Raw genomic sequence first — 25,299 nt, 5'->3', positions numbered from 1 at the left:
ACATTGACAAGACCAGTATCAAGGAGGTTTTTCCGTATGTTTTCTTCTAGGAGTTTTATGATTTTACATATTACATTTAAGTCTTTAATCCATTTCAAGTAAATTTTTGTAACTGATATAAGAGTTAGGGGTTCGGTTTCATTCTTTTGCATGTGAATATCCAGTTTTCAAAACACTGTTTATTGAAGAGATTATTTTCTCCCCATTGAGTATTCTTCAATCCCTTGTCAGACATTCGTTTGTATTCATGAAATATGCAAGGGCCCTGGATTCAGTTCCACTAGTCTATGTGTCTGTTTCTAAGACATTACCAATCTATTTTGATTACTATAGTTCTATAAAGTAGTTTGATCAGGAAGTATTATGCTCCAGGTTTGTTTGTGTTTCTCAAGATTGCTTTGGCTATTCAGGGTCTTCTGTGGTTCCATATATATTTTGGGATTTTTTCCTCCTAGTTTTGTGAAAAATGCCATTGGGATTTTGATAGGAATTTACATTCAATCTATAGATGATTTGGGATAGTATGGACATTTAAATAATAGTAACTCTTCCAATCCATGAACACAGCATATCATTCCACTTATTTGTGTCTTTCATCAATTTCTTTCATCAATGTCTTTTGTTTCCATTGTACAGATCTTTCACCTCCTTGGTTAAAGTTATTCATAATTATTTCATTATTTTTGATGCTATTGTAAATGAGACTTTCTTCATTTCTCTTTCTGATAGTTTAGTATTAGTGTATAGAAATGCAACTAAATTTTGTATATTAATTTTACATCCTGTATTTTTACTGAATTTGTTAATTAATTCTTACAGTTTTTTGTGGAGTCCTTAGAGTTCTATATATAAGATGGTGCCATCTGCAAAGACAATTTTACTTCTTCCTTTCTGATTTGGATGGCTTTTATTTATTTTTCTTTTCTAATTGCTCTGGCTAGGACTTCCAGTACCATGTTGAATAGAAATGGGTACTCTTATCTTCTTCCTTGTCTTAGAGGAAAAGCTTTCAAATTCTCACCATTGATTGTGTATGACGTTAGCTGTATGTTTGTCATATATGATCTTTATTATGTTGAGGCATGTTGCTTCTATACCTAACTTATTAGGAGTTTTTACCATGAAAGTGTGCTGAATTTTCTCAAACTCTTTTTTTCTGCATTTATTGAATGGGTCATATGATTTTTATCCTTCATTCTATTAATGTAGTATATCATGTTTAGTGATTTGCATATGTTGAACCATCCTTGCATCACAGGGATAAATCTTACCTGATCATGGTGTATGATACTTTTATGTGTTGTGGAATTCAGTTTGCTAGTATTTTGTTTTGAAATTTTGCATCTATATTTATCAGAGATATTAGCTTGTAGTTTTCTTTTGTTATATTCTCCTTGTCTGATCTTGGCATCAGAATAATGTTGGACTTGTAACATTAGTTTGGGCATGTTCTCTTCCTTAATTTTTTTTGAATGAGTTTGAGAAGGATTGACACTAATTCTTTAAATGTTTGGCAAAATTCACCATTGAAACAATCTGGTCCTGGGTTTTCTTTGCTGAGAGGTTTTTTCATTACTACTTCAATGTCTGTAGCCATTACTGGTCATTACAGATTTTCTATTTCTTCATGATTCAGTCTTGATAGCTTGTATGTTTCTAGAAATGTAACAATTTCTTATAGGTTATTGTAGCGTAAGTGCCTAACAATAAGCTCCTTTGATTGTGATGTAAATGCCTGACATTAAGCTTTTGATTTCCAAAGCATCCATTTCAAAGACATTTACTTCAAATAAACATGTTGCCAGATACACAACTAGATAAAGAACAAAGCTACCCCACCCATGATGTTCCCCTTTTAGAAAGCCCTGGGTAACCTAGATAACTGACCACTTGAGTGACCCCACATTCCCTTCTCCACACTTTAATTCCTACTCATATTTTTTTAATTTGCAAATAAAGAGTGAATCCATGAAATCCTAGGCATCTCACTCCCAATCTCAATAAAGGCAGAAACTCAGATCCTCTCTCTCTCTCTCTCTCTCTCTCTCTCCCTCTCTCCCTTCCTCCCTTCCTCTCCTTCTCCCTCTCCTTCTCCCTTGTCTTCTCTTTTTCTCTCTACCTATGACTTCACTGTGTGGTCCTGGGCCTGACATGTACCCTCCAGGACCTGTGAGTATTAAACCTTGTTTTTCCAAAATTCCCTGATTGATGTTTCTGCGGTGCATCTTGCAATCATAATAAGAACCACAAGGGCTGGACCAGCCACAGGATTATCTCTTGTCAAATTTCTGTAGATGTTAGCCACAAGTAGCACAGAGCCTAGTGAGTGCTCCCAGGCATTCTAGCTGATAGTGTGACTATTGTTAGTTTGTGACTGAACACAAAACAGTTTACCAGTTTGTTGTCATATAATTGTTCATAGTAGTCTCATGATCCTTGGTATTTCTGTGTTGTGAGTTGTAATGTCGCTTCTTTCATTTATAATTTTGTTTGAGTCCTCTCTTTTTTTTTCCTTAGTCTAAATAAAGGTTTGTCAGTTTTATTATTTTTTTCAAAAGAAATAACTCCTACTATCAGTGATTATTTTTTCCTATTCTCTATGTCACTTATTTCTGCTCTCTTGTTATTTTCTTCGGCTGACTACAGGCTTATTTTTTCTTCCTTATCTAATTCCTTGAGGTGTAAAATTAAGTTGTTATTTGAGATTTTAATTTTTTCTTAATGTAGGAATATATCACCATAAATGTCCCCTTAGAACCACTTTGGCTACATCCAGATAAGTTTTGGTATGTTGTGCTTTTATTTTGTCTCAAGGTAATTTGTGATTTCCCTTTCGATTTCTTCTTTGACCCATTGGTTTTTCAGGAGTGTGTTGTTTAATTTCTACATATTGTGTATATTCTAGTTTTCCTCCTGTTATTGATTTCTAGTTTCATGCCATTTTAGTCAGAAAAGATACTTAATATGATTTAAGTCTTAAATTTGTTAAAGCTTGCTTTGTGTTCTAACATATGGTCTATCCTGGACAGTATTTCATGTGCACTTGAGAAGAATATGTATTCTGATGCTGTTAGGTGGAATTTTCTGTATATTTCTTTTAGGTCCATTTGGTCTTTTTTTTTTCAAAATTTCCATTTGGTGTTTAGTGTTATTCAGATACATTGTATCCTCATTAGTTTTCTGTCTGGGTAAAGTATATCCATTATTAAAAGTGAGGTACTGGGGCTTCCCTGGTGGAGCAGTGGTTGAGAATCTGCCTGCTAACGTAGGGGACATGGGTTTGAGCCCTGGTCTGGGAAGATCCCACATACCACGGCGCAACTAGGCCCGTGAGCCACAACTACTGAGCCTGCACGTCTGGAGCCTGTGCTCCACAACATGAGAGGCCCACGCACCGTGATGAAGAGTGGCCCCCGCTTTCTGCAACTAGAGAAAGCCCTAGCACAGAAACAAAGACCCAACATAGCAATCAATCAACAAATAAATAAAATAAATAAATCTTTTTAAAAAAAAAAGTGAGGTACTGAATTCTCCTACTATCATTGCATTGCTTTCTATTTCTCCCTTCAATTTTGTTAATATTTGCTTTAAATATTTAGGCCCTCCAATACTGGGTCCATATATATTTATAATTTTACAGCCTCTTTATGAATTAATCTCTTTATCACTATATAGGGACATTCTTTGTCTCTTGTGACCAATTGTAACTGAAAATCTATTTTATCTGATATAAATATAGCCACTCCTGCTCTCTTTGGGTTTCTATTTGTATGGAATATTTTTTCCTATCCTTTTACTTTTAGCCTATGTGTATTTTTTAAAGCTAAAGCAAATCTCTTGTTGGCAGTATATTTTTGGATCTTATTTTTTAATTCAATCAGCCACTCTGTCTTTTTGATTTGACAAATTTAATCCACTTATGTTTAAAGTATTTACTGATAGGTAAGGACCTACTGTTATCATTTTGTTCACTGTTTTCTGTTTTCTAACTTCCTTTGTTCCTTTATTCTCTTGTTTCTGCCTTATATATTTATATATTAGTGGCATGCTTTAATTCTTTTCTGTTTATCTTTTTTGTGTCTGCTATAGTATTTTCCTTTGTGATTACCATGAGTCTTACATAAAACATCTCATAGATATAACAGTCTGTTTTTAACTGATAAACACTTACCTTCAGTTCCACATAAAACCTATAAACTTTTACTTCTCCTCTCCCCACATTTTATGCTATTGGTGTCACACTTAACACTTTTATATTGTGCATCAAATAGCAAATTATTTTATCTATAGGTACTTTTAATACTTTTGGCCTTTAACTTTTATACTAGAGATAAATGTGATTTATGTATCACCATTACATTAGGATATTCTGAATTTGACTCTCTATTTACCTTTACCAGTGAGTTTAATAGTTTTATATGTTTTTATGTTGTTTTTTATCATCTTTTTACTTCAGTTTGAAGAACTCCCTTTGGCATTTCTTGTAAAACAGGTCTAATGTTGGTAAAGTACCTCAGCTTTTGTTGTCTGGGAAAGTCTTTATTTTTCCTTAATTTCTGAAGGACTCTTTTTCTAAATATAGTACTCTAAGTTGCCATTTTTTCTTTCAGTTCTTTAAATATAGTCCATCTCCTCCTGGCTTGCAAAGTTTCTGTAGAAAAATCTGCTGATGGCCTTATGGGGGTTCCCTTGTATCAGATGAGTTGTTTTTCCTCTTGTTGCTTCCAAAACTCTGTCTTATTTTTTCTAACATTTTGATTATAATGTGTCTTGAGGTAATCTTCTTTGGGTTGTTCTTTTTTGGAGGTCATTTGAGCTTCCTCTACCTGGATGTCCTTATCTCTCCCAAGATTTGGGAAGTTTTCAACTCTAATTTTTTAAAATAATTTTCTTCTCTTTTCCCTTCTCCTCCTCCTCCTCCTCCTTCTTCTTCTTCTCCTTCTCCTTCTTTTTCTCCTTCTTTTTCTTCTTCTTCTTCTTCTTCTTCTTCTTCTTCTTCTTCTTCTTCTTCTTCTTCTTCTTCTTCTTCTTCTTCTTCTTCTTCTTCTTCTTCTTCTTCTTCTTCTTCTTCTTCTTCTTCTTCTTCTTCTTCTTCTTCTTCTCCTTCTTCTTCTTCTCCTTCTTCTTCTTCTTTTCTTCTCTTTCTCCTCCTTCTCCTTCTTCTCCTTCTTCTTCTTCTTCTTCTTCCATCATGTGAATGTTCATTTGCTTCATGATGTCCCATAATTCACGTATGCCTTCTTTTCTCTTTTTCATTCTGTTTTCTTCTTTTTGTTCCTTTAACTGGCTAATTTCAAATGAGTTCTCTGATTTTTTCTTCTGCGTGATCAATTCTGTTGTTGAAGATCTCTGCTGAATTTTTCAATTCTTGAAAGAGTCTCAGCTCCAGAATTTCTGTTTGGTTCTTTTTCATAGTTTCTATTTTTTAATTAAACTTCTCATTTTGTTCATGCATTGTTTTCCTGTTTTCATTTAGTGGTCTATATGTTTTCTCTAGCATTTCATTTAATTTATTTTAAATGATTATCTTGAATTCTTTATCAGGCAATTTGTAAATCTTCATTTCTATTTTTTTTTAAATAAATTTATTTATTTATTTATTTTTGGCTGTGTTGGGTCTTCGTTTCTGTGTGAGGGCCTTCTCTAGTTGTGGTGAGCGGGGGCCACTCTTCATCGCAGTGCGCGGGCCTCTCACCGTCGCGGCCTCTCTTGTTGCAGAGCACAGGCTCCAGACGTGCAGGCTCAGTAGTTGTGGCTCAAGGGCCCAGCTGCTCTGCGGCATGTAGGATCCTCCCAGACCGGGGCTCGAACCCGTGTCCCCTGCATTGGCAGACAGATTCTCAACCACTGCACCACCAGGGAAGCCCAATAGTGACAATTTTACTTCTTTTCCAATTTGGTTTCCTTTTATTTGTTTTTATTCTCTGATTGCCGTGGCTAGGACTTCCAAAACTATGTTGAATAATAGTAGTGAGAGTGGATACCCTTGTCTTGTTCCTGATCTTAGAGGAAACGTTTTCAGATTTTCACCATTGAGAATGATGTTTTCTGTGTGTTTGTCATATATGGACTTTATTATGTTGAGTTAGATTCCCTTTATGCCCACTTTCTGGAGAGATTTTATCATGAATCGGTGTTAAATTTTGTCAAAAGCTTTTTCTGCACCTATTGAGATGGTCATATAATTTTTATTCTTCAGTTTGTTAATATGGTTTATCACTTTGATTGATTTGCCTATATTGAAGAATCCTTACATCCCTGGGGTAAATCCCACTTGATCATGGTGTATGATGCTTTTGACGTGCTTTTGGATTCGGTTTGCTAGTATTTTGTTGAGGATTTTTGTGTCTATGTTCATCAGTGATATTGGCGTATAATTTTCTTTTTTGTGATATCCTTGTCTGGTTTTGGTATCAGGGTGATGGTGGCTTCGTAGAATGAGTTTGAGTGTTCCACTCTCTGTAATTTTTTGGAAGGGTTTGTGAAGGATAGGTGTTATGTCTTCTCTAAATGTTTGATAGAATTTACCTGTGAAGCCATCAATTCCTGGAATTTTTGTTTTTGGACTATTTTTAATCACAGTTTCAATTTCATTACTTGTGATTAGTCTGTTCATATTTTCTATGTCTTCCTGGTTCAGTCTTGGAAGGTTGTACTTTTGTAAGAATTTGTCTATTTCTTCCAGGTTGTCCATTTTATTGGCATATAGTTACTTGTAGTATTGTCTTATCATCTTTTGTATTTCTGCGGTGTCAGTTGTAACTTCTCCTTTTTCATGTGTAATTTTATTGATTTGAGTCCTCTTCCTTTTTTTTTTGATGAGTCTCGTTAAACTTTTATCAATTATGTTTATCTTCTCAAAGTATCAACTTTTATTTTTACTACTCTTTGCTGTTGTTTTCTTATTTATTTATTTTTGTCTGTGTTGTGTCTTTGTTATTGTACGCAGGCTTTCTCTAGTTGCATTGACTGGGGGATAATCTTCATGGTGGTGTGTGGGCTTCTCATTGTGGTGACTTCTCTTGTTGCGGAACATGAGCTCTAGGCGTGTGGGCTTCAGTAGTTGTGGCACACAGGCTCAGTAGTTGTGGTTCGTGGGCTCTAGAGTGCAGGCTGAGTAGTTGTGCAACACAGGCTTAGTTGCTCCGTGGTATGTGGGATCTTCCTGGACCAGGGATCAAACTCGTGTCCCCTGCAATGGCAGATGGATTCTTAACCATTATGCCACCAGGGAAGTCCCATTGCTGTTGTTTTCTTCATTTCTATTTCATTTATTTCTCCTCTGATCTTTATGATTTCTTCTACTAACTTTGGTTTTTTTGTTGTTGTTGTTGTTTTTGTTCTTCTTTCTCTACTTGCTTTAGGTGTAAGCTTAGGTTGTTTATTTGAGATTTTTCTGATTTTTTGAGGTAGGATTGTACTGCTAAAAAACTTCCTTCTTAAAACTGTTTTTGCTGCATCCCATATGTTTTGGGTCATTGTGTTTTCATTGTCACTTATTTTTACGTAGTTTTTCATTTCCGCTTTCATTTCTTTACTGATTTTTTGGTTATTTAGTAGCGTATTGTTTAGCCTCCAGGTGTTTGTGATTTTTACAGTTTTATTTTCCTGTAATTGATTTGTAATCTCATAATGTTGTGGTCAGAAAAGATGCTTGATATCATTTTGATTTTCTTAAATTTACCAAAGATTGATTTGTGACCAAGATGTGATCTATTCTGGAAAATGTTCTTGAGCACTTGAGAAGAAAGTGTTTTCTGCTACTTTTGGGTAGAATGTCATGTAAATATAAATTAAATCTATTTGGTCTATTGTGTCATTTAACGCTTGTGTTTCTGTATTTATTTTCTGTCTGGATGATCTGTCCATTCGTGTAAGTTGAGTGTTAAAATCCCCCTCTATTATTGTGTTACTGTCGATTTCCCCATTTATGGCTGTTAGCATTTGCCTTATATATTGAGGTGCTCCTATGTTGGGTGCATAAATATTTACAATTGTTATACCTTCTTCTTAGATCAATCCCTTGATCATTATGTAGTGTCCTTCTTTGTCTCTTGTAATAGTCTTTATTTTAAAGTCTATTCTGTCTGATATGAGAATTGCTACTACAGCTTTCTTTTGATTTCCATTTGCATGGAATATCTTTTTCCATCCCCTCACTTTTAGTCTGTATGTGTCCCTAGGTCTGAAGTGGGTCTCTTGTAGACAGCATATATATGGGTTTTGTTTTTGTATCCATTCAGCCAGTCTGTGTCTTTTGGTGGGAGCATTTAATCCATTTACATTTAAGGTAATTATCGAAATATATGTTCCTATTCCCATTTTCTTAATTGTTTTGTGTTTGTTATTGTAGGTGTTTTCCTTCTCTTGTGTTTCTTGCCTAGAGAAGTTCCTTTAGCATTTGTTGTAAAGCTGGTTTGGTGGTGCTGAACTCTCTCAGCTTTTGCTTGTCTGTAAAGGTTTTAATTTCTCCATCAAATCTGAATGAGATCCTTGCTGGGTAGAGTAATCTTGGTTGTAGGTTTTTCTCCTTCATCACTTTAAGTATATCCTGCCACTCCCTTTTGGCTTGCAGAGTTTCAGCTGAAAGATCAGCTGTTAACCTTATGGGGATTCCCTTGTGTGTTATTTGTTGTTTTTCCCTTGCTGCTTTTAATACGTTTTCTTTGTATTTAATTTCTGATAGTTTGATTAATATGTGTCTTGGCGTGTTTCTCCTTGGATTTATCCTGTATGGGACTCTCTGTGCTTCCAGGACTTGATTAACTATTTCCTTTCCCATATTAGGGAAGTTTTCAACTATAATGTCTTCAAATATTTTCTCAGTCCCTTTTTTTTCTCTTCTTCTTCTGGGACCCCTATAATTCGAATGTTGGTGCGTTTAATGTTGTCCCAGAGGTCTCTGAGACTGTCCTCAGTTCTTTTCATTCTTTTTTCTTTATTCTGCTCTGCAGTACTTATTTCCACTATTTTATCTTCCAGGTTACTTCTGCGTTCTTCTGCCTCAGTTGTTCTGCTATTGATCCCTTCTAGAGTATTTTTAATTTCATTTATTGTGTTGTTCATCATTGCTTGTTTCCTCTTTAGTTCTTCTAGGCCCTAGTTAAATGTTTCTTGCATTTTCTCTCTTCTATTTCCAAGATTTTGGATCATCTTTACTATCATTATTCTGAATTCTTTTTCAGGTAGACTGACTATTTCCTCTTCATTTGTTAGGTCTGGTGTGTTTTTACCTTGCTCCTTCATCTGCTGTGTGTTTTTCTGTCTTCTCATTTTGCTTATCTTACTGTGTTTGGGGTCTCCTTTGTGCAGGCTGCAGGTTCGCAGTTCCTGTTGTTTTCAGTGTCTGTCCCCAGTGGCTAAGTTTGGTTCAGTGGGTTGTGTAGGCTTCCTGGTGGAGGGGACTAGTGCCTGTGTTCTGGTGGATGAGGCTGGATCTTGTCTTTCTGGTAGGCAAGTCCACGTCTGGTGGTGTGTTTTGGGGTGTCTGTGGCCTTATTATGATTTTAGGCAGCCTCTCTGCTAATGGATGGGGCTGTGCTCCTGTCTTGCTAGTTGTTTGGCATAGGGTGTCCAGCACTGTAGCTTGCTGGTCGTTGAGTGAAGCTGGGTCTTGGTGTTGAGATGGAGATCTCTGGGAGATTTTCGCTGTTTGATATTACGTGGAGTTAGGAGGTCTCTTGTGGACCAGTGTCCTGAAGTTGGCTCTCCTACCTCAGAGGCACAGCACTGACTCCTGGCTGGAGCACCAAGAGCCTTTCATCCACACGGCCACTCACAAAAAGTGGAAAAGGGGGGAAAATAATATATCTTGCTCCCAAAGTCCACCTCCTCAATTTGGGATGATTCGTTGTCTATTCAGGTATTCCACAGATGCAGGTTACATCAAGTTGATTGTGGAGGTTTAATCCGCTGCTCCTGAGGCTGCTGGGAGGGATTTCCCTTTCTCTTCTTTGTTCGCACATCTCCCAGTGTTCAGCTTTGGATTTGGCGCCGCCTCTGCATGTAGGTCGCCTGAGGGCGTCTGTTCTTCACTCAGACAGGACGGGTTAAAGGAGCAGCTGATTCGGGGTCTCTGGCTCACTCAGGCCTGGGGGAGGGAGGGGTACAGATGTTGGGCGAGCCTGCGGCAGCAGAGTCCAGTGTGACATTGCACCAGCCTGAGGTGTGCCGTGCATTCTCCCAGGGAAGTTGTCCCAGGATCACGGGACCCTGGCAGTGGCAGGCTGCACAGGCTCCTGGGGGGGGAGGTGTGGATAGTGACCTGTGCTTGCACACAGGCTTCTTGGTGGCAGCAGCAGCAGCCTTAGCGTCTCATGCCTGTCTCTGGGGTCCGCGCTGAAAGCCACGGCTCGCGCCCCTCTCTGGAGCTCCTTTAAGCAGTGCTCTTAATCCCCTCTCCTCGCGCACCAGGAAACAGAGGGAAGAAAAAGTCTCTTGCCTCTTCGGCAGGTCCAGACTTTTTCCCGGACTCCCTCCCGGCTAGCCGTGGTGCACTAACCCCTTCAGGCTGTTTTCATGCCGCCAACCCCAGTCCTCTCCCTGCGATCCCACTGAAGCCCGAGCCTCAGCTCCCAGCCCCCGCCCGCCCCGGCCGGTGAGCAGACAAGTCTCTCGGGCTGGTGAGTGCTGGTCGGCACCGATCCTCTGTGTGGGAATCTCTCCACTTTGCCTTCTGCACCCTTGTTGCTGCACTCTCCTCCACGGCTCCGAAGCTTCCCCCCGCCACCACCCACAGTCTCCGTCTACGAAGGGGCTTCCTAGTGTGTGGAAACCTTTCCTCCTTCACAGCTCCCTCCCACTTGTGCAGGTCCCGTCCCTATTCTTTTGTCTGTTTTTTCGTTTTTCTTTTGCCCTACCCAGGTACGTGAGGAATTTCTTGCCTTTTGGGAAGTCTGAGTTCTTCTGCCAGCGTTCAGTGGGTGTTCTATAGGAGCAATTCCACGTGTAGATGTATTTCTGATGTATCTGTGGGGAGGAAGGTGATCTCGGCATCTTACTCTTCCGCCATCTTCTCTGACCTGGCTTGCGTCTTGGATGGGCACTGTCTGTGTGCACTCTCTGCGCCCTTGCTCTCGCCCGGCCCCACCCCACCCCTTACCCACCCCCGCCCCCTGCAAACCTGGCCGAGGGCAGGAGCAGATGCTGACCACTTTGGCCCGAGCGAGCAGGGCCCGCCGCGCAGCCCGCCACCAAGGAGTCAGGACCACCTGGCGGGTCCAGGCCCGAGGGGAAAAAAAAGAAAGAAAAAAGAAATGAAAGTATCACAAGGTTAGACTTGTCTTGAATTATTTATCTAGTAACTTTCTTTTCAGCATCATCTCATCTATTCTCTTAAAACATCTCCCTTCTTTTCCCTCTAACCCTAGCATGGGGAGGACAGAAAGAACTGTCTGCATTATAGAATTGGCTAAACCTGAAGAGGAATGGTTAAACAACTTATCTTTGGTCATACAGCATGCCAGTGACAAGAATAGAATGACCACAACAGGTTTCCAATTCACTATTACAAGGTTCTTTCTGTGCACTGCCACCCCACCTTCACCATGGTCATCCCCAGCATCCAGCAATTGAATAACCATCCACCAATCAGAAGGTCTTGAGAAGAGTAGCAAAGATCACAGACGTTAGAGCCCAATGGCATGGGTTTGAATCCCAGTGCTGCCTCTTAAATGTAAACATGAGCAAGTCACTTCTCCTCTTGTTCCTCCATCCCTCATCAGTAAAACAAGGATAATAATTGTGAATGAGATGAAGCATATCATACAGAACACTTAGCACAGTAACTGTCATATCATACATGCCATATTAATGTTAATAATAGTAATAATAATAATTTTTCCTAATGGAGCATCCACTATGTGCCTGATACCACACTAAGGGGAAAGATAAGAATAGAAGAGGGCACATGAGTTACTATTGGATAAAGACACTATATACTTCCTGCTTCCTGTCCTTTACTCCCTCCTTCTGTCCCCTCCCTCCACCTTCTGGCAACTCATATCTGGGTGTAGAGGAAAAGATCCCCTGTCTGACAGCTTCTGGTAGAAAGAGGCCTGAAAAAACCCAGATCAGCTTGGGGTTATAGCCTCAGGCTTGCCATACCTGCAGGACCAGAGAGATTGACTGATGTCCCAACCAACTCAACCTATCAGACTTTTCCCCAGGCTGCCAACTTGGTTTCCTGGGACTTTTGCTTCCATTTTAGATCCTATCTTCCTAAGCCCCCTTACACTCTGTCTCCTATCCCACCTTCTTGGCCTCTTCTTTCCAGTTGGGTTTCTACTGGGACTGAACATTTAACTGATTGCCCTGAATCCATTTTTGCTTCTTTCTGCCTTATGCTTATTTCCCCTGGACATTTTCTCTATGAGGAAGGACTACAGACTTCTGAATGAGAACTCTCTAGGGGCTGTGCAGGTAGGTTGGTAGGTAGGACAGGTCAAGGAAGTCAGAGGCCCAGCTTGGTGTTTCCTCATGGGAAAATAAAAAGAAAACTCTTATACTCTGTAATAGATGAGGAGCCCAGTATATTCAAATTTAAAATCCTTAGCTTAAAAATATAAGTTCTAAAGCAAGACTGTCTGGGCTCTAATCTTATCTCTGTCTCTTACTAGTTTGTGAGATCTAGTTTGTGATCTTGAACAAGTTATTTAATATCTTTCTGATTCAGTTTCCTTATCTACAAAATGACAATAATAATAACAACAATTTCATTGGCTTATGGTGTGAATTACATGGAATAGACCATGTGAAATTCTTAGAATAATGCATGGCACATATCAAGGACTCAATAAAAATTAATATTTTTATTACTGTCATAATTATTATCCCTCATTTAAAGTTAAAATAGTATTTGGCTTAGCAAGCATTCAATAAATGTTAATTACTATCATTATTATCATTGTCATATTATTAGTTTCCTATTGCTACTCTAACAAATTCCCAGAAATTTTGTGGTTTATGTCAAGAAGGAAGATCCAGCTACCAACACCTCGTGAGGATTCTCACTGCATGGACAATGGCCACTATCATAACCATGCCAACACCAGAAATAGGAGTTCACAGACCTTAATCCACTGCATATTCTACAGCTTTGGAGATACCAAGGAGGACCCATCATACAATGGCACTGGTTAGAAGAACACTTTCCTCACAAAAAGGAGAAGAGACATAGCACGATCAGTTTCTGTAGTGTGCAGTGGTCTCCCATCGCCAGCAGGTCTCACCCGATAGCTGGCAAATGGTGATGGACTGCATGCACCTATCTCGTGCTGCAAGTGAAGACCCTGTTCCTTTCCTGTCAGAGGCAGAAATACGGGTGAGGCTGGTCAGGTGCCATATGATGCACACACATAAGCAATACAAGGAAGTTCACTGCATACTTAGAACAGGGAAAAGGTTTCTTGTAATAAGGAAAAAGAATCTGGGGCCAAGAGACAGCTCAGCATCAGGCTTCCATACAGGGGAATGGTCCAGGCCCAGGGCACTGATCGGGCAACTCTAGAGCGTCAGAAGGTTACACAATAGCTGCCTCCCCGACAGTTTAAAATAATGAAAATTTATTATCATTCAGTTCAGAAGTCTGACGCAGGTCTTACTGGGATAAAATCAAGGTGTTGGCAAGTTGCATTCCTTTCTGGAAGTTCTAGAGGAGAATCAGTTTCCTTGTCTTTTCCAGGTCTGGAAGCTGCCTCCATTCCTTGGCTTGCAGCCCCCTCTTTCATCTACGAAGCCAGCAACAACGGGTAGAGTCTTACATGTCATCACTCTGACCTCTTCTGCAACGCTTTTCCTCTTTTTTCTCTTTTATTGTAGTAAAATATACTTAATATAAAATTTACCATTTTAATATTTTTTAAGTGCACAGTTCAGTGGCATTAAGTACATATACATTGTTGTACAACCATCATCACAATTCACCTCCAACCATTTTTTTTCGGCTGTGCCCTGCAGCTTGTGGGATCTTAGTTCCCCGATCAGAGATTAAACCCAAGCCCACGGCAGTGAAAGTGCCGAGTCCTAACCACTGGACAGCAAGGGAATTCCCTCCAAACATTTTTATCTTCCCAAACAGAAACTCTGCACCAATTAAACAATTACTCCATATCTTCCCTTCCCACCAGTACCTGGTAATCTCTATTCTACTTTCTGTTGCTATGAATATGACTATTCTAGGTACCTCATAAAGGGTATTTGTCCTTTTGTGTCTGTCTTATCTCAGCATAATGTCTTCAATGTTCGTCTATGTTGTAGTATGTGTTAGAATGTCAATCAATAGTATTCCATTGTATTATGTATACCACATTTATTATATTACTAGCACATTTTGTTTTTCATTAATCCATTCATGGACATTTGGGTTGTTTCTACCTTTTGGCTATTGTGAATAATGCTGCTACAAACATAGGTGTAAAAATATCTGTTCCAGTTTCTGATTTCAATTCTTTGAGGTGTATAACCAGAAGTGTAACTTCTGGCTCATATGGTAATTCTATGTTTAAATTTTTATATGTACTGTTATACTGTTTTCCACAGAGACTACACTATTTTATATTCCCATCAGTAAGGCACAAGGGTTCCAATTTAGCCACATACTCCCCAACACGTGTTATTTTCTCTTTTTTTGATAACAACCATCCTAATGTGTGTCCAGTGAGTACAAGTATTTACTTGTTATCTTCATTTGTATGTCTTTGATGGCTAATGATGATGAGCATCTTTTCAGGTGCTTATTGTCCAGCTGTGTGTCTTATTTGAAGAAATATTTATTCAAGTCATTTGCCCATTTCTTAATTGGGTTGTTTGGTTTTTTGTTGTTGTTGTCTCTTCCACTTTTAAGGACCTTTGTCATTACCTTGGGCCTAATGTAATCCTATTTTACAGTCAGCTGATTAACCACCTTAATTCCATCTGCAACCTTAACTCCCCTTCATCATGTAATGTAATACACTCACAGGTTACAGGAATACATTCATAGACATCTTTATTAGGCCATTATTCTGCCTATTATAGTCATCGTTATTATTCTACATTCAACATGCTCTTTGCCCATTGTCTGTCTGTGAAACTGTCATATTGTCTATGTATCAAGAAACTTGTGAGTTAGCCTTGATTCTTTTCTGTCATCAGGTCTGCCTCCTTAAATATCTTTCTGATTAAGCTTAGTTTAGATACAACCAGCCTATCCCTGGGAGCCTTTTGTTGCCTAAGGACTTCTCATCATACCTCCCATACCAAATCCATCTCCTACATAGTCCCCAGAGCCAGCTTTGTAAAGCACAGCTCTGATGATCATCAGTTTGCTGCTTAAAATCATCAAGGGTCCACACACAGCATAGAAATTCTTCAACTTAATCCACCTTTCTGTCTTCTCCCCACCTCTATTCATCTTAACTTTGTCCATTCTCCTCTCTTTTCATAATGTCCCTTCACCCTGTAAACACTTATTCATCCTTCAAGGTCCTGCTCAAATTTCCTTTCAAACTTTAATACCCAAACTCTGGCAAAGGACCTGGCACTCAGGAGGAGTGGCCAGGATCGTTAAGTGAGTGGCTTGATCATTAAGACCCCTTCCAATCCAGAGACTTCATATTTATGGGGTCATGCTCAAAACCCTATTGTAAGTTTGTATCCATACTGTGTTAGTGGGTTTTATTTCAATAGCTGAACAATCACAAACACACACACACACAATCTATAACAAAGCATAGATTAACAAAGAGAAGGCCTCCCTGGTGGTGCAGTGGTTGAGAATCTGCCTGCCAATGCAGGGGACATGGGTTCTAGCCTGGGTACGGGAAGATCCCACTTGCCGCGGAGCAACTAGGCCCGTGAGCCACAACTACTGAGCCTGCGCGTCTGGAGCCTGTGCTCCGCAACAAGAGAGGCCACGATAGTGAGAGGCCCGCGCACCGCGATGAAGAGTGGCCCCCACTTGCCGCAACTAGAGAAAGCCCTCGCACAGAAACGAAGACCCAACACAGCCATAAATTAATTAATTAATTTTTTTTTTAAAGCAAAAAAACAAAGAGAACAAAGTTCTCTTAACCTACTGCCATTTCTTCAAGAGTGGAGAAAGAAATAGTTCTTATTATCCATATTTTGCATATACAAAAACTGAGGCATGGAAAAAGAAAGTGACTTGCTCAAGATCACACAGGGAGACAATAATAGGTGCTGAGAACCTAAGCAGCAGCAGAGTGTCTGTTAGTACAAATGGTGGCTAGTATATACTATAAAAACATGTCCCCTTGGGGTAAACCAGTGAGAAAAACATCTGCCAAGTGCAAGACACACAGCTGAATGAAGCTTTAGCTGAATTTCAAACCCACTTGCCTCCCTTGGCCAGTTGCCCTCATATAGAGCATAACCTGCAGAATTATATGAGGATACCCTAAGCAACTACCCTCCTGGGGGTGTTTACCCTAGCAGATGAAAGTGAGATGAAAAAAAGGGACACTTATTTTTCCATGAGCTCTCTGAGAACAGGGCCTGGGGATGATCTGAATGCTAGGAGTCTGGGAGCAACATTCCCAAAGTGTATTCTGAGGAGTACTAGCCCTGAGACATATTCCTGGAAGAAAAAAGTATTTCATGGGACCAAACCACTGCATATTCAATAGTCCTCTTACTGGATTCCAATGCATATTAACTCAGAACATAAAGACTGAGAAGTTATGCAGTAAATAAAACTTTTATATTGACTTCCTCAGGGTTTCCTAGATTCCCCCTACCCCCATATTACAACTCTTAACATCCACTAGAACTTTATTCTGCAGAATACACTTTGAGAAATCCTGACCTAGAGAATGATAGAAAAAAATGGTAGAAAAACAGATGACTGAGCTTGGAGTTCAAATCTCAACCATATTTTTTATTAGCTGTGAGACCCTGGGTAAGTCACTTTAAGTCTATGAGTCATGGTTTTCTCAACAGTAATATGGGATCTATCTCTTTCACAATATTGATATGAAGATTAAATAAGATATTAAATTCTAAGTGTCTCATCATTTTATTCTTATTATTCTCTTTTTACAGAGCAAAGGTTAAGCAAAAGGGAAGGGACTACCAGAAGGATTTAGTTTCAAGAAAGATATAGATATATATAGTCTGTCTAGAGGTAAGTAAAACAGCCAGTGTTGGAGCCAATTTAGCTCAACTCTTTCATTTAGACAGATTGAGAAATAGACCCAGAGAGGGGAAGGGAGTTGCCCAAGGCTACTAACTGAGATCACTAGGGCTCGTTCTACTATTCTGACTAATCCCTACTGACTGTCCCCTGGCTATTCCTTGAAATGAACTAAAGGATGGTAAAGGACTTAGGCCTTATTGCCCATTACTTAGACTGCTGCCTAAGCTGCTTCACCCTTTGTCGGAGCTTGTTTTGGCCAGCTAAGACAGTCTCACACTGTACGCTATGGACAGTTGACTGTCCTAGGAGGCCACTCCAGATATCAAGTTGGAAATATAATTATACTCTGCTGAAGACTATTGAGCTGGCCTCCTGGATGTACTCTCCTTTTGCTGGTGCAAATCAATAATTTCTTGCATTTTTTTTTTTTTTAAAGATGAGGGTTGGCACTTTTTTTTTTAAATTTATTTATTTATGGCTGTGTTGGTTCTTCGTTTCTGTGTGAGGGCTTTCTCTAGTTGTGGCAAGTGGGGGCCACTCTTCATCACGGTGCGCGGGCCTCTCACTATCGCGGCCTCTCTTGTTGCGGAGCACAGGCTCCAGACGCGCAAGCTCAGTAATCGTGGCTCACGGGCCCAGCTGATCCGCGGCATGTGGGATCTTCCCAGACCAGGGCTCGAACCCATGTCCCCTGCATTGGCAGGCAGATTCTCAACCACTGCACCACCAGGGAAGCCCCTTGCATGTTTTTAATGCAGTGTTAGCACCAGGGCAATTCTAATGGGCTCTGACAGCTCCTGGGTAACAAACACCCTGAGGGCTTGGAGTAGGCAATGGCTCTAGGAAGAGGGTAGAAACTTGCCAGGAAGGAGGCTAGGTGAGGGTGGGAGGAGGGTGGGCATGTCTTGGCTGCTTTCATCCAGGAGCTGCTTTATAACTCTGACTTTATTCAGGATAATTTGCCCTACCTTCTTCTTAAAAAAAAGAGGTGATAGAAAACAATGCAACTTCTTCACACAAGAATACACAATGGTGCTTTTCCTATTTGACGTATAGTCCAACCAAAGCAAAATGTTACAAACAATTATTGGACAAAGGGGGAACATGAGAGATGTCAGTGCAGAATTTGGATGGTTAACTAACTAGCCCAGCTCCTTTTCATGGTTTATTAGAGAGATGATTTTGGGAAAATTAGCATCTCTGAGCCTGTTTTCTCAATTGTAAAAGGGAGAAAAATTAGTCATCAGAAGTTTGAAGTGAGGATTAGATGAGATAATTTTATAAAACACCTTGAAAGATACTGACACTGGTAAAAATTCAAATAACATAAACTTTTATTATTGTTATTATCATTTTTGTTTGCAGCCTGGCACTAAGAATTTGAGTAGAAATGACTTCCCCAATGCAGATTGAGCAGAATAAGAAAAAGAAAATGGAGAGAGATCACTTTTAAGAGTAAGAAGACCTTTATTTTATTATCCAGTGACATCTTGGATCCCCATATGACTACTATTGTAATTTTAGTATAGCTCAAATGAGAACATACATGGCCAAATGCTAGCTTAAATTATGTTGTTCATTTTAATGCTTAATTATATTAATTACAAAAGCATCTACCATACTTAAAAACCAGTAGTGTCCTATGTTCAGGACAAATTTTGTTATTTAGTCTGCAGAGAGTTTGGTGTTCATTTGGATGCCAAGACCTTTGGTTGGCCCTAACTCCCAGGTCTCCAAGGAATCACAATCTGTAACTAATTCAATTCCACACTATTGTGCAGATGAGGAATCTGAGCCCAGAGAAAGGCAGTGACCCAGTCAAGGTCACATGACAACACAGTGGCAGATTTGGGACCAAAACTCAGGTTGTGGATGCAGTCCACTGAGAAAATTCACCACTAGGAAAAGGGCCAAAGAAAAGGCTCTTCTAGCTCTGTAAATTGATGAGGCTCAGGGAGAATATATGCAAGAGTCTTTGATAAAGCAAAGCTCATTCATATGCAAAAGTAAAAGAACCCAAGGATGGTGTACTTAGGAGGGGGACTCAATTCACCTTTGAAAACCATGAAACTCAAACATATTCTATTTTTTAAATCTGGGAAGTGTTTGAAAGCAGCTGATTGTTCCCATAATCCACCGATTTTTTTCCCATGGTCCTTTGATAAACAGATGCGGGAGAAGAGGAGAGTAAGAGAAAAGGCCTTTAACTATAGTGTGTTTGCCTCTCAACTGTGAAGTCTTCACAAGAAAGATTTAACTATGGACATAGAAGGAGGGTCTTGCATATTTTCTGAGAAGAAAGACTTAAAAATTTTCACAAACATAGACAAAGCTCCATTGTGTGATGTTGGGTGGGTAAATGAGTGGATGTAGAATTAATCCTTTCTGTAAAAACAATACAAGGCAATTTAGAGACCCATAAGAAAATTAAAGTTATTAGATCAAAAGTGGAAGTATTACTTAGTTGTTTTCTTTCTTTGTATGTTTATTATAAGTAGGACAAGGGCCTTTTGAATGTCTAATGGATTTATGTACCCTCTCCCCAATGTACATGCAAACTTATATGTCTACTGAGGCCTGGGATAGAGGGATCATTAGAATTAGAATTAGAATTCCTACTGGCCATCTCAGGACCTTTAGATCCCAGGTTGGACAGTGCTTGTTGTCATTCCTCCTGAGAACACAGAGAGAAACAAATTGGAGATGGGTACCATAGAAAGCATGAAATAGAGTATCAAGAGACATAGTTCAGGTCTTGGTTCTTACCTTGTTTACTACCTTTCTGTAGAACTGTATGTATGAAAATTATTTTCTCTCTCTGATCTCCTGTTTTCTTAATAATATTAAACATATACATAGCTCATACTACAGACTGGTTGCTATTACAAGTACTTTTCATATATTACCTTATTTATTCCTTATAATAACCTTGTGAGGGACTTCCCTCCTGGTCCAATGGGTAAGACTCTGCAATCCCAATACAGGGGGCGTGGGTTTGATCCCTGGTCGGGGAACTAGATTCCACATGCATGCCACAACTAAGAGTCCACATGCTGCAACTAAGAAGTCCGCATGCCGCTACGAAGATCCTGCATGCTGCAACTAAGACCCGGCAGAGCCAAAATAAATAAATAAATAATAAAAAAATAAAATAACCTTGTGAGATTGGTACTGTTACTATACCCAGATTACAGTGAGACAATGGAGGCACAAGGAATCTAAGTAGTTTGCCTGAGGTCATCAGGCTAGGAAAGAGTAGATAAAGATGCATGCTTGGATACTCTACCTGCAGAATCTGCTCTTAACTGCTATGCATGCTGCCTTCTCTGGAAAATGGGAATAAGGATAATGTATGTCTTATTGAGTTGGTGTGAAAAACAAATGTGATATATTGACTCACATGAAATGTTCTGAATAATAGAAAAGCAGTATAGCAAATTGAATTAATTTAGAAGCTGCGAAACCTTGGAACATCCCTTTCTCTCTCAGAGCCTCAATTTCCCTGACTGTAACTCAAGAGGGTTGGACCCCTTTGAGCATCTGATCCAATTAATGCAATGCCCCTCCCCTCAACCAGTGCACATAAACACACAATTTTGCATTGATTTCAGAGGGTTCAAGGACATTCCCCTATTAAATTTACCTATGGAGCCCATATTAAGAATACTTGCTCTAGCATCAAGCTTTGCTACCTATGGACTCAAGAAAGCTTCTCCTTCCAGAATTTCAGAGATCCTTTTTCCCCATGATAATGGCAACTCCTCAAGGAGTACCAAGTTTAGTTATTTTTTTTATTGGAGTATAATTGCTTTACAATGGTGTGTCAGTTTCTGTTTTTATAACAAAGTGAATCAGTTATATATATACATATGTTCCCATATCTCTTCCCTCTTGTGTCTCCCTCCCTCCCACCCTCCCTATCCCACCCCTCTAGATGGTCACAAACCACCGAGCTGATCTCCCTGTGCTATGCGGCTGCTTCCCACTAGCTATCTATTTTACGTTTGGTAGTGTATATATGTCCATGCCACTCTCTCACTTTGTCACAGCTTACCCTTCCCCCTCCCCATATCCTCAAGTCCATTCTCTAGTAGGTCTGTGTCTTTATTCCCGTCTTACCACTAGGTTCTTCATGACCTTTTTTTTTTCTTAGATTCCATATTCCAATTCTCTCTTCCTAAGGCCTGTGAAGTAATTTGGGCAGGAATTATACCAGTTTTACAGATAAGGAAACTGAGGCCCAAGAACATGACTGAGTATGTCAGTGGCAGAACTAGAACTTGAATACCAGACTTCTATGTGCTATTACTAGCCTTCACAGGGCTATTTATGCCACAGGTCTATATGTTGCTCTGAAAAAAATCCCAAGTAAACTAGCATCACAGAAGTTGTTTTAATTCACAGGTGAACCTTAATCCATTAGATGCAGCACTCTGAAATCCTGATTTAACTGGAATACATTTTTCATTGTCTTTTTTGCAATAGAAAGGGGGTTTCCTAAAAATAGCAATTTTCAAGTTCCTGAGTTGAGTGTCAGGAGATGAATATAGATTTGCTGATTTACTCACCTGCCTCTGAACATGCTACAAAAATGCTAACGGGTTTAGAAGTTGTGAAACCAACACTGATGAAACAAATGCATCATAATTGTTAGACAAAGACTTTAAAAAATCTCTCTTAAATATGCTCAAAGAGCTGGAGGAAAACACAGACAAGAACTAAAGGAAATCAGGGAAATGAAGTATGAACAAAAAGAAAATATCACCACAGAGATGTAAATTATAAAAAGGAATCAAACAGAAATTCCAGAGCTGAAAACTCCAATAACTGAATTAAAAAGTTTATTAGAGGTGTTCAATAGCAGACTTGAGCAAAGAAGAGAAAGAATCAGAAAACTTGCAGTTAGGACATTTGTAATTATCAAGTCTGAAGAGCAAAAAAAAAAAAGTAGAATGAAGAAAAATAGAGGGCCTAAAGGACTTATGGGTCACCATCAGATGAATAAATGTACACATTATGGGAGTCATAGAAGGAGAAGAGAGAGAGAGAAAAGGGAAGAGAAGTTATTTGAATACATAATGGTTGAAAGTTTCCCAAATTTGAGGAAATCCAAAAAGCTCAACAAATTCCAAATAGCATAAACCCAGAGAGACTCTCACTGAGACACAATGTAATTAAACTGTTTAAACACACACAAAGACAAAAAGAGAATCTTGAAAGAAGCAAAAGAAAAACAACTTGTCACATACATGGGATCCTCAAGAAAATTATAAGCCATGTTCTCAGCAGAAACCCTGAAGGACTGAAGGCAGTATGGAATTATATAAAGTGCTAAAAGAGAAATACTGCCAACCAAGAATTCTATATCTGGAAAAACTGTCCTGCAGAAATAAGGGTCAAATTAAGTCATTCCCAGATTTTAAAAAAAGAGAGAGTTTATTACCACTATACCTACCTTACAAGAAATGCTAAAACAGGAATCCTTCAGGTTGAAATAAAAGAATGATAGACAGTAACTGGAAACCAATGGATATATAAAGATGTCTGGCAAATGTAACTACATGGAAAATGTGAAAAACAATATTATTGTAATTTTTATTTGTAGCTCCACTTTTTATTTTCTGTAATACTTAAAACATAAATGCATAAAATAATTATAAATATATATTAATGGGTACAAAACATATAAAGATATAATTTGTAACATCAGTAACATAAGGGGGGATGGAGCTATAAAGGATTAAAATTTTGTATACAATTAAAGGTAAATTATAGAAAAAGATTATTATAAATGTAGGATGCTATATGTAATCCCCATGGTAACTACAAAGAAAATATCTATAGAATATATACTTAAGGAAGTAAGAAGAGAATCAAAACATATCACTACAAAAAAATTAACTAAACACAAAAAAAGGCAGTAATGAACAAAATGAGGGATATATAGAAAATAAATAGCAAAATGGCAAAATTAAGTTCTTCCTTATCAGTAATTGCTTTATATGTGAATGAATTAAATTACCCAAACAAAAGACATATATTAGCAGAATGGATTGAAAAATATGATCCAACTATATGCTGTCTACAAAAGGTTCACTTTAGATCTAAGGACATACACAGGTTAAAAGTGAAAGGGTGGAAAAAGTTTTCCATGCAAGGAGCATCCAAAGGAGACTATGGGTAGCTATACTAATATCATACAAAATAGACTTTAAATTTAAAAAAAAACTGTTACAAGAGACAAATGACATTATATATTAAAGTATTAATTCACCAAGTAGATATAATAATTATAAAAATATGCTCCAAGCATCAGAACTCCAAAATATATGAAGTAAACATTGACAAAATTGATGGTACTCTAATGGTAGTATAGGATAAATATTGATTCAAAAACTCAACAAAATTCTAGCAAACCAAATTCAACAGCTTGTTAAAAAAAGCACACCATGACTGAGTGGGATTTATTTCTGGAATGCAAGGACAGTACAACATATGAAAATCAGTGTAATGTAACACATTAAAAGAATAAACACAAAATAAGTGATCATCTCAATTGATGTAGAAAAAGCATTTGACAAAATTGAACACACTTTCATGATGAAAACATGCAGAAAGTTAGGGGTAGAATGAAACTACATCAACATAATAAGGTCATGTATGAAAAACCCACAGTTAACCTCTAACTCAGTGGTGAAACAATAAAGGCTTCTCCTCTAAGATCAGAAACAGACAAGGATGTCCTCTTTCGTCACTTGTGTACAACCAAGTATTAGAAGTTCTAGCCAGAGCCGTTAGGCAAGGAAATAAATAAATGGCATACAAATTAAAAAGGAAGTAGCAAAATTATCTCTATACAAAGATGATATAATCCTATGTGTAGAAAACCCAAAAGATTACATACACACACAAACACACACCACAAAAAAAGAACCAGCTTTTAGTTTCATTGATCTTTTCTATTGTTTTCTTTGTCTCAATTTCACTTATTTCTGCTCTGATCTTTATGATTTCTTTCCTTCTACTAACTTTGGGTGTTGTTTGTTCTTCTTTCTCTAGTTGCTCTAGGCATAAGATTAGGTTGTTTATTTGAGATTTTTCTCCTTTCCTGCGGTAAGTTTGTATTGTTATAAACTTCCCTCTTAGGACTGCTTTTTCTGTGTCCCATAAGTTTTCGATCATCATGTTTTCGTTGTCATTTGTCTCTAGGTATTTTTTGATTTCCTCTTTGATTTCTTTAGTGATCCATGGGTTGTTTAGTAGCATATCGTTTAGCCTCCACGTTTGTGTTTTTTGCAGTTTTTTTTTTCTTGTAGTTGATTTCTAATCTCATAGCGTTGTGGTCAGAAAAGATGCTTGATATGATTTTAATTTTCTTAAATTTACCAAGGCTTGCTTTATGGCCAAGCATGTGATCTATCCTGGAGAATGGTTCATGTGCACTTGAAAAGAATGTGAATTCTGCTGTTTTCAGATGGAATGCTCTATAGATATCACTTAAGTCCATCTGGTCTAATGTGTCATTTAAGGCCTCTTTTCCTTGTTGATTTTCTGTCTGATCTGTCCATTGATGTATGTGGGGTGTTCAAGTCCCCCACTACTATTGTGTCACTGTCAATTTCTCCTATTATATCTGTTAACATTTGCGTTATATATTGAGGTGCTCCTGTGTTGGGTGCATATAGGTTTACAATTGTTATATCTTCTTCTTGGATTGCTTCCTTGATCATTATATAGTGTCCTTCCTTGTCTCTTGTAACAGTCTTTATTTTAAAGCCTATTTTGTCTGATGTGAGTATTGCTACTCCAGCTTTCTTTTCATTTCCATTTGCATGGAATATCTTTTTCCAGCCCCTCACTTTCAGTATGTATGTGTCTCTAGATCTGAAGTATGTCTCTTGTAGACAGTGTATATATGGGTCTTCTTTTTTTATTCATTCAGCCAGTCTATGTCTTTTGGTTGGAGAATTCAATCTGTTTACATTTAAGGTAGTTACCGATATGTATGTTTTTTTTTTAAATCAGTCATCAATTTTATACACATCACTGTATACATGTCAATCCCAACCGCCCAATTCAGCACACCACCATCCCCAACCCACTGCAGTTTTCCCCCCTTGGTGTCCATACGTTTGTTCTCTACATCTGTGTCTCAACTTCTGCCC

Source organism: Eubalaena glacialis, chromosome X (assembly GCF_028564815.1).
Source record: "Eubalaena glacialis isolate mEubGla1 chromosome X, mEubGla1.1.hap2.+ XY, whole genome shotgun sequence".
Taxonomy (NCBI): domain Eukaryota; kingdom Metazoa; phylum Chordata; class Mammalia; order Artiodactyla; family Balaenidae; genus Eubalaena; species Eubalaena glacialis.
The sequence above is the reverse complement of the archived record's forward strand: the minus strand, read 5'-3'. Positions refer to the sequence as shown.